The sequence below is a fragment of the Triturus cristatus genome, chromosome 3_1 (assembly GCF_964204655.1).
Source record: "Triturus cristatus chromosome 3_1, aTriCri1.1, whole genome shotgun sequence".
Lineage (NCBI taxonomy): Eukaryota > Metazoa > Chordata > Amphibia > Caudata > Salamandridae > Triturus > Triturus cristatus.
Genome location: NC_140583.1, coordinates 862,964,707 through 862,977,110, shown reverse-complemented (window position 1 = coordinate 862,977,110; position 12,404 = coordinate 862,964,707). Strand labels below are relative to the sequence as shown.

The 12,404-nt window shown below is 38.5% G+C and overlaps 1 long non-coding RNA gene across 5 annotated transcripts in view; it reads right to left on the bottom strand.

Moving 5' to 3' along the window:
• The window catches only part of LOC146861193 (uncharacterized), a 41,921-nt gene that overhangs the window by 23,569 nt on the left and 5,948 nt on the right, over positions 1-12,404 (bottom strand). The window contains exons 3-6 of one of the 5 annotated variants that reach the window (XR_014978920.1): positions 11,423-11,498; positions 11,255-11,339; positions 11,102-11,162; positions 10,303-11,000 (exon numbers count right to left, since the gene is read on the bottom strand). This is a non-coding gene — a long non-coding RNA (uncharacterized LOC146861193). Of the gene's footprint in view, positions 1-6,214; positions 6,311-10,296; positions 11,001-11,101; positions 11,163-11,254; positions 11,340-11,422; positions 11,499-12,404 lie in introns of those variants that run through there. The other 4 variants (XR_014978919.1, XR_014978922.1, XR_014978921.1 and 1 more) reach the window with 4 other exon arrangements.

The following is a 12,404-nucleotide window of genomic DNA, read 5'->3' as shown; positions in this document are numbered from 1 at the left end:
CTTCCTGATAAGATTGTTTGGTGACATTTTGGGAAACGTGTGCCATTTCCACAATTGTGGGGATAGGCTCTAGTTTCCTTAATCCAGAAACCAAGGAAATTCCCCAAACCGCTTTTAAATAGCGATTATAAACTAATTAGCAAAATTCTGGCCAAGAGCCTGAGTCTGGCAGTGGGGGCCTTGATGCACAGGGATCTGAAGGGCTTCATGGAGGGTGGATTCCTCCATGAACTGATGCACAAGTTAATATGTGCAATTGATCTAGCATCTACCTTTGGGACCCCTTTAGCAGTTTTCACGCCAGATGCCACAAAGGCATATGACAGGGTAAACTGGACCTATCTGAATGCAGTCCTGAAACTCAACAACTTAGAAGAAGATTTTCGGAATGTGATCCAAAGAATATATTCTACCCCTGTGTCAAAAATCATTATAAACGGGGGAACAACAGAGTTTAAAATTTTGAAAGGGACAAGGCAGGTTTGCCCTCTTTCCCTCCTGCTTTCAATCTGTATATTGAACTTCCCACCACTTTTCAATCTGTAGATTCAACCACTTAGAAAGAAACTTAGAGAAGCCTAAAATGCAGGTATATTTAAAACCTTTCACGAGACACCTAGGATTGTGCGACATATGGAGATTGAGATCAGCAAGAAGACGAGGATCCACCTTATACAATTAAAAATAGGGCCACTCCTCTAGGATAGATTTCATGCTACTAGATCAGGCCATACGTGAAGATGTCAAGTAGGTTAAACACGTAACAGCTCACCTATCTGACCATGCTATGGCTCTCTTAGAAATGGAATTTACCATTGAGGAAAAAACTTAAGAGGTGGACATTTGACAGGTCACTGTTATTAGACCCAGAGGTCGTAGAGCCATTAAAAATGGAGACTGACGAATTCTTGAACTTAAATTTCATTTAAAACCTCTGCTTGTAGTTTGGGATTCCAATAAGGCATTTATGTGGGAAGGGGCTAATTAGCATCTCAGCTCTGAAGAATACGGAATATAGAAGAGTGGTTGACGCATTAGAGGAAGAACTGTGTCAGTTGGAGAGCCAACACCAAGCCCAGCAGATGACATCTGAAGACACAAGGGCATTGTAAAAAGAAATGTTGGTAAAGAGAGAACATCTGGCGATAATATTGGAGGCATGAGTTAAGGCAAAATAAGAGGCAAGCAATCTGGCACATTTTGAGCATGGGGAGAGCGCAGGGAAACTGCTAGCTTGGAAAATCAGAACAGATAAGGCCAGGAATGCAGGGCATGAAATAAAAGATGAAGTGACGGGTTTAACTTTCTCGAGCCCTCATGATATTGAAAAGGCTTTCCTTAACTTTTTTACAGACTTATACTCAGAAAACTTGACAGAAGAAATGGTGGGGGGAGTGGCTGGCGGGTGATACATTTAATAAACTGACGGAAGACCAGAGAGCACGGCTAGATCAAGCGATAGGGCTACAAGAGGTTAAGCAAGCAAGCAATCAACCTGAGTTAGAGACGGAAAGCAGCCGGCCCAGACCGTTCCCAAACAAGTTTTATAGGGCTCTAGGAGAAACAATAACACCCTTCCTGATAAGATTGTTTGGTGACATTTTGGGAAACGTGTGCCATTTCCACAATTGTGGGGAGAGACTCTAGTTTCCTTAATCCAGAAACCAAGGAAATTCCCCAAACCGCTTTTAAATAGCGATTATAAACTAATTAGCAAAATTCTGGCCAAGAGCCTGAGTCTGGCAGTGGGGGCCTTGATGCACAGGGATCTGAAGGGCTTCATGGAGGGTGGATTCCTCCATGAACTGATGCACAAGTTAATATGTGCAATTGATCTAGCATCTACCTTTGGGACCCCTTTAGCAGTTTTCACGCCAGATGCCACAAAGGCATATGACAGGGTAAACTGGCCCTATCTGAATGCAGTCCTGAAACTCAACAACTTAGAAGAAGATTTTCGGAATGTGATCCAAAGAATATATTCTACCCCTGTGTCAAAAATCATTATAAACGGGGGAACAACAGAGTTTAAAATTTTGAAAGGGACAAGGCAGGTTTGCCCTCTTTCCCTCCTGCTTTCAATCTGTATATTGAACTCCCCACCACTTTTCAATCTGTAGATTCAACCACTTAGAAAGAAACTTAGAGAAGAAACGGAGATAGTCCCACTTAAGCAAGACGATGGGAGAAAAAGATCTTGTATGTGGACAATCAGATGAAATGCACAATAGATGTACAAGCATCATTATCATTAGTGGAGCAATTGGTTTTGGACTTTAAGAAGGTGTTTGGATATCAAGCAAACTCTTCCAAGACAGAGATAATTGGGCTGGAACATGGGTGGGACCTACCTGGGAGTCATGAAAGAGAAGAAATATCTTGATATTAGTATAACTCAGGATATGGATAAGATTACTAAATCTAATTTCCAAAAATAAGATTGAAGGAGGTACATGTTCTCTTGTCCAGCTGGTCTCATCTACCATTATTGAATTTCGGCAGGGCCAATTTGATAAAAATCAGACCCTCCAGGATTTCGCGATTTCCCGCGAAATCGGCACTTTTGTAAAAATGCCGCAATTTTTACTAAAGTGCCTGCAAAATTGGCAATGTACAACCCATGGACCTAATCCCGTAGTTGATAATGTTCCGCCTCCACAGGGGCATCGAAAACAACTCCCCATTAAACTCTTATCCCCTCAATCAGGTCACCTGCTGTCCATACACTTCTGTGAGGTGGAGGTAGCATCTGATCTACTCAAGAAATCTGATGGCCCAACAAACCGGGAGCGCTTTCTACTCTGCAGGATCCTGATCCAATATAAATAAAGGACCTGATCCAAGCGGCCTTGAAGGCATATAAAGCACAAGGGTAAAGAGCAACTCTGTGTGGTGCAGACCTGTGGGCTATCGCCAGCGCCTCTGACCTATCGCGGAGACCCTGATTAATCCCATTTAAAATATTAGGAGTGCCCCCGTACCTACTCATTTCCCGTTTCCTTGACATGATGTTAAAATTATAATCTTGATTTATTTATATAACATTAATTTAGAGGTTGACTTTTAAGTGCCATATTTATTTAGGGCTAGCATGTGTGTGTTTTTTTATTTTTTATTTTACGGATATGGTTTTATAGGTTTTGTCCCAAAACGAACTATATTTGATTGATTGGGAATATATTTTTACATGCCAAACATTTTCAAGGCTTGGCTCGTGCATAGACTCTTCGAGCCAAGACTGACCCTTAGCTCGGCTTGTGGTTAATTTATTGTCTCACTCACCTCTGCTTAAAGAAATATCGTTCCTGGGCAGAGAGAACGTGTCTTTTATTATTCTGCAGTAAAACTAGGGGTTACCAGGGATTGTGTGTTGAATTCTGTATATTAGCTTTTCACAAATTGAGGCAAACGTGAGAGGATTTTTTACAAATATTCTTCCCTTCTGCAAATCAGGAAGTTAGCTTTAGGATGTGGGAAGAAGAAACCAGAATCATTTTGAGCTTTAAAATAAATGGGCAGTGGATTTCAAAAGGTTTGCATACTAATAAAGTCAGTTCAAAATGCCGCTAAATTTCCATATTTGTGCCGCCAATTTGCGAATCCATGCCGCTATATCCTGGGCGGTCTGAAAAAGGACCATCTTACCAAAATTCACTTTCCTCTTTAACTCAGTCCCCTTGTGTTTCAAAAAAGAATGGCTAGGGGGCTCCAATGCACTATTAGTTAATTCAACTGGACATCGAAGTGTACAACGTATTTCCTGGAAGAAGCACCAAAGACAGGGATCGCTTTGCTGGACTTTCAGGTGTAGTCTTGGGCTTTTCAGTTAAAGAAATGTAAGTGTCTACTCAAGGAAACTGTGGCAAGGGGGAGTCCGTTCAAAGTTATGTTGAAGGATTTTACAAAAAAGGTAAGGCTGAAAGTGCTACAAGCAATGGCTTAGCTATGGGCTACTGGGGAATAACGTGGATCTTGGTGTTTAACACACAAAAATCTGCATGGTACGGTAAATACTGTATACATTTTCCCTGTTACATTTCGGCAGGTTTGACATGCCGAAAATTAATGAATGTTGTGTTAATTATCGAATGCGTTAAATAAAACCAAACTTGTAATTTTGTCCCGTGCCTAAACACTGGTTTACGCATGAGACGTAATTAACCACCCAACTTGTAATCAGGGGCTATAGCTCAATGGTTTCTTAGTTTAAGACGTGTATACATTAGGTACAAATATATCATCATATTTACTATCATAAGTTTGATGAATTGACTTACTCATTTCCTCATATACGGGATACCCTTTCAGACCTGCACACTAAAGGACATTTTTCTACAATATGGGCTACTATACCCAACATCATAATGTCTATTTTCCTTACAGATTTGCTAAAAAAGCACTTTTTAATGCTTTTTTAGAAAATCGATTTTTATATCACACACCTGTCAGTCTGCTGGAACAACTTCTATGTAGGTCTTGAAACAGTCCGGTAGGACGAAACATGTGTTGGCTGTATGGACAATTCTATTTTGTGTGGCTTTTAGTACTAAATATATGCATGTCTTAAACTAAGGAACTGCTGAACTTTAGACTTTATTGCAATACTGCATGATAGTGTTCACGCTGTCAATTTTGTGCGTATATCTTGCATGGTCTGCATCTGTGCTGACCAGAAATCACTGCGATGAAATAGGTTAATTGGCACAGAAATCAAATAGCCACTGCAGGCAAACCAGGCTCCCCTACATCGGTATGATGATGTTCAACTCAAATTAGCAGGATATGTTAATAGAAAAAAATTGCAGAGACAGGGAGGCAGGTGATGAGGAGGTTGCAGGTAACAAGGAGGCAGCGCATGAGTGGGCGGGGGTCTTACTGACCTCCATGTCTGTGTCCTTATTGCTTTTCTCCCAGAAGTGTGCAATGTAGGGTGACTAGATGTCATGGATTTCACAGGACTGTCCTAGTGTTCCGACACTTTTCTTAGTTTTGCACGTCCCGTTTTTTGAGACAAAGGTCAGGTCATTCTGCAAAGCAGACTTGAAAGGTATGCTCTCCTTTCACAGGAGCCTCTGAAATCTGAAATAATTAAAGTAATTTATCTGTTTCTATTGGGCTGCAGGACAGCTGCATGCTCTCATCAGGAGAGTGAAGAGGAGAGCGGGGGGGTGCTGCCTTAGCTAATGTTATGTAAAATACATGTATGTGTGTATAGATTTACAAAGCCACTGTGTGTGTGTGTATACATTTACACAGTGTGTGTATATACATTTACAAGATGGGTGTGCATTTACACAGCCATGCAAAAAACACGACAGGTAAGATATAGAACCAAGACTATAGGGTTTAGTCCTGCCTTTATGTCTGGCCTGCCCGGGTTTTGCTTCTCAAAATCTGGTCTTACTAGTGTAATGTGGCTCAGTTCTTGCATGGGCCTACACTATTGAGCTGCATTAGTCTCAATAACCCCCTTTCTGATTCAATCTGCTTCACCTTCTTCTCCCCCATCCCTTGCCAACCAACATTTGGGGGATACTAGTTGAAGTAATTGAGCTGTGAGGAAGGTAGGGAGATGGGAAGAGAAACAAAATGGATGGTTTGCGTGCCTTCTGGGAAAAATATGAGCTTGAACTGAAAAACAAAGCTGCACAAGAGACCAAAAAGAGAGTCAGGAGGGTGAGAGAGAGAGAAATATCCAAGTTTTACTTTCCAAGAGCATGCACGTTGTTTTGGGGCTGCCATATTTTTGGGAAAAGTCTACAAAAATGTTCTGATTTTCGGCGATAGGCACGCCTTGTGAATGAAGGCTTCAAACTCTATTTCCTACTGAGAGCACGTAAACGGCTATGTTTTTGTAAACATTTTGATTGTTTTGCTTGTCTTTGGCAATAGACGTTCTTTTTGAATTCACGTTTGGGAACAGTCAAGCAGTTTTCAGATCTCTTTTAAAGACATTCTCTGAAATATACTGCAATTGTTCTTTATTTGTTCTGGTATATGAAAATTGTCACACTGGAGCATTTTTGTACTTTTCAAGATTCATTGCTAAGTTTTCTTGCTAGTTCATTTAACTTTGTAATAAGAGCAAATTAACTTCTGCAACCTAATATGGCATGTACTCAGTATGGCAATCCACCCGGGGTATTCTTACAAAATCCTGGAAAACCAGCATTAAAATGGAAAAACTGGCACAGAAACTTTGAAAGTTACTTACTAGCTATAGATAGGAAAACGTTTGATGCAGAGAGGAAGAAGGCACTGATGTATGGTCTTCTTTGTACAGCAGGGCAAGAGGTGTTCAACAATCTTCCTGAAAAGGATGCACCCCATGGACAATTTATTTCGTGGGACGAGTATATTGAAGCAGTCAGAAGAATGGTGAAACAATATACAACTGAACCTAGCATTATGATTGAGAGGCACACATTTTATTTGAGGAAAGAAAGTGTAGAAGAATACATAGCAGCATTACATATATTGGCTTCAACATGTGAATTTGAGGAACATAGTGACATTTACATTAGGGACCAATTTGTTTTGCATTGTTATTAAAAACGAAACAGGAGAGTTTATTGGCATGTTGTAATCTTAGTTTATCAGAGGTAGCCGATACTGCAAAAGGGATTGAAAGATGTATTATTTCTTCAAACGTTTTGGCATCGGAAAGTAATTATGCTGTCAATGATAAACAATCTGTGTTTAAAAAACAATATTCAAGTAATACTGCATATACAAATGCTGTGAGTAATAAGAGTGGTAGTAGTGGTGATATATTGAGAGGTTGGTAAGTAAACTTCAAAAGGTCAAATTATGTGTTATAGATGCGGGGGAAAGTCTCACTTGGGGAATAATCCAAATTGTCCTGCTTTTGGGAAAAAGCGCCTTAAATGTTTAAAACTTTGTCATTTTTCTGCTGTTTTCAGAGTGATAAACCTAGTGTGAAAGTAAATTCTGTAGAGCATTTTGATAGGGAGATGTGTGTGAACATTATGCTCACAGTTTAAGCTGGTTCTAGTTCTACAAGATTTAGAGGACCTTTGGGTATAATTCACATTGGTGGAGTGGAATTGAATATCATGGCTGACTCAGGGTATCCTGTTACAATATTGGCTGAGGATATGTTTAAGGAAATGTGGAAAAGTGTATGTTTACTCAATACTGACATTAATCCCAAAGCCTTTGGGGAATATGAAATAATTATGTTAGTTTATTTCAAAGTTGAATTTTGAGGACGTTCTATTAGAACAAAAATGTATGTTGCAGAGAATGGAAGGAACATTGTTGGATGGTAAGATTTGGGAAGATTAGGAAGATGGCCTAAACCCATTGTATTCGGTGATATGCCCATTTTAAATATTGAGGAAGACAGCCAGGATCAAAGGTGCATTGATGAGATTTTAGAGAAGCATGTCAAAGTATTTTCGCCAAATGTAGCCTGTATCAAATGTTTTGAGTATAAGATAAAATTGAAATGTAATGCTGTGCCAGTGTGTCACAAAGTACTTCATGTACCCTTGTCTGTTAAGAATGAGCTTAAGGTACTATTAGATGATTTATGTAGGGATGGTATAATTGAGCCAGCGGTATTATCAGAATGGGTTTCTGCTAGTGTGATCGCAAAAAAAAAAGACAGAGAATATTGTTGTAGATTGTCACCCTTTACAAAACATTTATTAGATGGTGGCAGCCGCTAGTAGGTCAACTTATTTCACCATAATTGATCTTAACTCAGCTTATTATCAGGTCAAATTATCTGAAGAGTCAAAGGATCCCACGACGTTTGTGACACCCTTTGGTGCTTTCAGATTCTTGTGCATGCTGCTTGGCCTAGGGCCAGCAGCTAATGTCTTTCTGGGTATTCTGTTTGGTCAGGTACGAGGAGTACAAACGTTTCAAGATGACATTATGATATATGCAAAAAGTGTTAAAGAACATAACACAATATTAGATCATGTTTTAAGTATAGTGGAAAGTAAAGGGGTTACTGTCAGCAAAAGTAAATCCAACTTCTTCAAAACAAAAATTGACTATTTAGGTTATACAGCATCCTCAGAAGGAGCTTCACAAAAGATTGACATTGTGAAGGCAATTCGTGAAGCACCGGTGCCATATAACAGGGATGCTTTGAGGTCATTTCCAGGATTAAGGATTAAACTCTCGTTTTGTACATGATTGCATTTTTAGTTGAGACACTTAGGTCATCATTGCGTAAAAAAGTAACATTTATCTGGGGTAAGGAGTAACAGGAAGCTTTTGCTAAAGTTAAAAGCATGATAATGAGTGCCCCATCATTGAAACTGTATGATTCAGAAGCAGAGAAAATGGTGACTGTTGACGCAAGTGCATTAGTTCTTCAAGCTGTTTTCACACAGATTTCAAAAGGGAAGAAACAAATGGTTGCATTTCGAACACATTCTTTAAAAAATGCTAAAATACACTATGGCACTATAGAGAGAGAAGTATTAGCATGTGTATGGGCAATGGAAAAACTGAAAACGTACTAAGGGGGCAAATCATTCACACTAATAACCGATCATAAACCCTTGATTTATATGATGGATGGTTCTGGACAGCGAAATTCTACAGCTTCATCTAGATTAGTCAGGTTAATTTCCAAACTGCAAGAATATAATTTTTTAATTAAACATATTTCAGGGGGCCTAAATTTTAGAGCTGATTGTTTTCCAGGTTGCCAGTTCTTGAAGAGGATGACCGTAATGGCAAGGATTTGGAGAAGGAATGTGATTTGTCCATGATTGCAGCCATCCAAATGCGTGAAAGTGTAATTACTGAAGAAATGGTTAGAGGCTATGGGAAAAGATATAATTTTGCAGAAAGTCAAGGAGCATGTGATGAAAGGTTGGCCACCTGTTAGAAACCTTGACAGAGTTATCAAACAGTTTTGTCGGGTAAGGGATGAATTAATAATTGAGGGGAATTTGCTTATGCAAAATGATTAGAAATATTTGAAAGAGGAGATGCATTTGGTGGAAATTCCAAAAAGACTTTGGTTAAAATTGGCCATTGATTTTGCAAGGCCATACATGTGTTTGGAGCAAGGAATGTGTTACATTATTGTTTTGACGTATTATTATACAAAATGGATACATTATGAATTTGTTGACAGCATCACAACTGATTGAGAAATTGATTTTATGGAGGAAATATTCTCTAAGGATAGGGTATCCTGATTTTGTGGTCTCAGGTAATGGGAAACAGTTACCTTCACAGAGGAAGTTATTGTTTTTTGCAAGACATGGGGTTAAACAACAGAAGGCACCTTTATATAGTCCATCTTCAAATGGACTTGTGGAGAGGATAAATAGGTTTATCAAAGAGGGAATACAAATGGCAGTTGCATCAAATCTATGTGTGCGGAAATTTATTTGGTGCAAGGTTTTTACTTACAACAATACGCCCCATTCTGTAACTGGGTTTACACCATTTTATTTGTTGAGGGGTAGACCAGTTTGTACTACTCTTACGCCCATGTATCACAGCCAAAAGGATATGATAACAGATGTTATCAAGGATGAGAATTTACATGTCATGGAAAAAATTGTGGAACAATAAAAAAAGGATAAAATGTATCATGATCATGTCAACAGAGGTAGATCAAACCAAATGGCAGTTGGTGATGGGGTCATTGTTGAAAAACCTATAAAGACACAGCTAGCTGAAACAAAATACTCAAAACCTGTTTGTGTGGTGAAGGTTTCCAGTAGTGCAGTTTTACTTGAAAACAAAGGTTGGTGTAATAAAGGTTGTGTGGTTCTACTCAAAACAGGACAAGAAAAAATTATTAATGCTGATATGGGAAAAAATGATTTTGACGGTTATAACTTTACAGGGGATGGTGAATTTACACGTACATCTGTCAATTCTAATATTGATGATGGGTGTAGTGGTAATAGCATTAAACAACAAACTGAAAGTTGTAATGAGTAACAGTCTGTAAGAGCTGATTCAGGTACACTTTGTTCAGAACATAGTGGAAGAAGAATTGTTTTACCAGCGAAGTTTACAGAATATGTACTGTTTTAATTGTTATTTCGTTTTCACTTAGGTATATATATATTTTTTTTGTGTTAAGGATAGAGATGTTGTATTAGTGATTTATGTATTGTAATGGAATGGATTCATTATAATGTTCCATAATAGAATTGGTAAGTGTTAATTCTGGAGTGTGTGGATGGGGACAGATGAGAGATTGTTGTGGGGGGACGAACTGCTTTTGCCTGGCATTCCTGTGGACCTCTTTCTCATGAAATAAAGAAACTTCTTCCATCCTCCGTTATCAAAGTACAATTTTTTTTTATTGTTTTGGATCTCTTCTGAGCTCAACAATACAAGTGTATACAGTAAATATCAATATTAAAAGACATCATTAAAACAGTGATAAAAAAAAAGTCTTAATAAATTTAAGCAAATGATAGCAGACAAATGTATTTGCTGGTGTTCTTATTAAAAAACAACAAAATCCCAACACTGACAATTATTTCAATTTCATTTTTGAAGTGACACCTTGAATCAAACAAAATGAACACTAGACCTTTTTCTTCACAGTTTATGATTTTATCAAAAAAATTTACATACAAAAATAGTTATCAATTATTAAAAATCATTACAAGAATTACACATACCAAATCAATTCAACCCCGCACGTTCCTCTTCCATACCTTTCTCAAAACAACAGTCATCCAATAAAGACATTCTCTAAATTATAAAATCCCGCAACATTCCAAATTTTTTTTTCGCTCCGGCAGTCTCACATTCATTCAACCTTTCATACCCCCAGATTATATACAAGCTGCAATTGATTAATTCATAGGAATTTTTTTTGAACTACAATAAGACCTACGGTGTATACATTTCACAATTACTAACAAAATCAAGGAAATTTTTAACATATATAAACACTCTTATAGGTTACAAGAAATAGGTTGACGCGTTTCGAACACCCAAATCCAATCATTGGTGTTCTCCTCAGAATCAACAAGCTGCAACGAAACAAACAAAACACAATTCAATTTGATTCTCTGAAACTAAAGTGAGACAGGCTGCCACCCCCTCTCATGTCACTAAAAGGTCTCCAGCTTACCTTTATTTTACGAACAATAGATCAGCCGATCTATTAGTCTTCTGGAAGTAAAGCGTATCATCTGAAACAACAAAAATGTACAACGTCTACTATAACACCGCTCTATGACAAACTAATGCAGAGATCAACTATGTAAAAATATTCAACACTCACATCACTTACTAATAATGACACGCAGTGTGATGGAAATTGTATTTCAAGTGGCTGCACCCGAAGTAAAACTTTCGAAGGCGTAGACCTGAGACACAAATGAAGGCCACTTAGTACCCCAAAACTATTATGTAGCTGTGAACACCTTTTTCTTACAACTTTTACACTTACTTGGCAAATAGCTGCAATGCGACAAATCAAAGATGCCGCCTTTCGTGGTAGATTAATCCTTTTCATGAAATCTACTCTGTAGTGAAAAACAAACGGAGGATCGTCAGCCGCCACTCGGCTTTCCTTCTCAATCGTGACCAAGTCTAAAACGTATTATTGCTTGGATTACCTTATTTCTCGAAGGCGAGGGTTACCCGCTGGTTTGCGCGTCGGGAACCCGGCACGAACGTAGCAGACGTAGCGGACCTCTGTTTCCGGCTAACGCGGGATGTGGAACTGATTTCTGGGTGGCAGCACAAGGCCGCCATTGCATTCTAAAGACGCGTAGCAGCGCAGGGGCTTATGGGAAATGTAATTGTAGACTACCCGAGATATGGGATACATCTGTTGTTCTACGAGTAGACGCCCGCGTAGTACTTAATGAGCATGTAAATGTTTGTCAAGACAGTGGTGGATTAATTTTGTATAAACAATTGCTTAGACAACGTGATCCTAACAAAAATGGCTTAAGTAGACAGATGATTATAAAGAGCTCGTTTTCAATAAAGTTGCTGCTTCAACGTTAAAAACTAAAAATATGGCTATAGTCGCATATAGCAAAACTCTATGCCAATTTGTACATTTCAGATAGTTCATTTAGTCCATTGATAGCTGAGATAAATTTTACCATCAGCATTCCTTTCATACCAGTCAGTTTTGATTCCAAGTCGCCACCTCTTAAGTCTAATTCAACCTTAGAAATCACGGTCCATTTTAAATCCTGTCCAACATGATTTTTTGACTTCCAATGGTTAACCAAAGGTGCTGTTGGCACATTTTTTGGAATACGTGATTTATGTTGTGAGATTCTAAATCTCACCTCCTGAGTAGTTTTCCCAATGTAGAGTTTCCTACATGGGCATGTTATGCCATAAATCATATTTTTTGATTTACAATTGGTGAAGGATTCATGTTTCCAGTAGATGGAATTATGTGAGAACAT